Raw genomic sequence first — 1,023 nt, 5'->3', positions numbered from 1 at the left:
AAATAAATAAATAAATAAATAAATAAATAAATAAATAAATAAATAAAGATTCAGATCATGCATCTATGGCAAGAATATCCAAGGAGGGTATTCCTGTTCTTCCCATGATGTCCTATCAGGTGGCACATGTTTTCTGCGGTGCTTACTTGGCTCACTTGATTAAGGTGGTGTCTACTAGGCTTCTCCTCCATAAATGTCACTCCTTTTCTCTTTGTAATTAATAGCACTTTGCAGGTAGCTACTTTGAAACTGGGTATTGCCTGTCCGTCATCGAATTTTCCATCTATTCATTTATCTGTTTAGGGCAGTGACTTCCCAGCCATTCATTTCTATTCTGTTCAAGGGGTTATAATCTGTTAAGTTCATTACTTATTTTGGTGTTGCAACGTCCCCAGATTTGGCCAGTGGGCGGCCCTCTACATTGGTTTTGGACATTCTTTGGACATGGCCCATCATTTTTCGAGTACCTCCTTGCTGACTGGCACAACAAGCTCATCTTGTATTTTCCCTGCTCCAGTCCTGGAGTCAGTCCTTCTGGCAAAGAAAATTAGTTCATCCTAATGGAGAATAGTATTTAGAAACCGAGATATAGGGCTAGGCGTACTTATTGCTATTGGGGTGGTGGTTTTCCCAGACCTTCTCAGTGGACAGTGCTAGGGAATTTATGTGTGCATGTATACATATATACTCATGCTTTTACACATATTATTTCTCTACATATACAAAATCATGAGTTCTTACCAATACTTCCAATTCCAACCCAACACCACATGTCTCAGTCTAGTGTTCTCCTGCTCATATCTGAAACTCTCTTTTCTAGCAGTGAGAAACATCACTCCCAGAGCCTTAAAATATCCAGTCACCGCCCTCCCCACAAGCCTTCAGATGCCTTCCTCATCCTGCTTGGGCTCTGTGCTAGGTCACACCCCTGCACAGATGCTCCCCTGCATCCAGTGTAGGTTCACACCCCCCCCCACCCTTCACTGAGCTACTCTCCTGTACAGATGTCCTTCTCACCTCTCA

This window comes from Mirounga leonina, unplaced genomic scaffold, assembly GCF_011800145.1.
Source record: "Mirounga leonina isolate KUSES-001 unplaced genomic scaffold, KU_Mleo_1.0 Mir_177, whole genome shotgun sequence".
Classification (NCBI taxonomy): Eukaryota; Metazoa; Chordata; class Mammalia; order Carnivora; family Phocidae; genus Mirounga; species Mirounga leonina.
The sequence above is the reverse complement of the archived record's forward strand: the minus strand, read 5'-3'. Positions refer to the sequence as shown.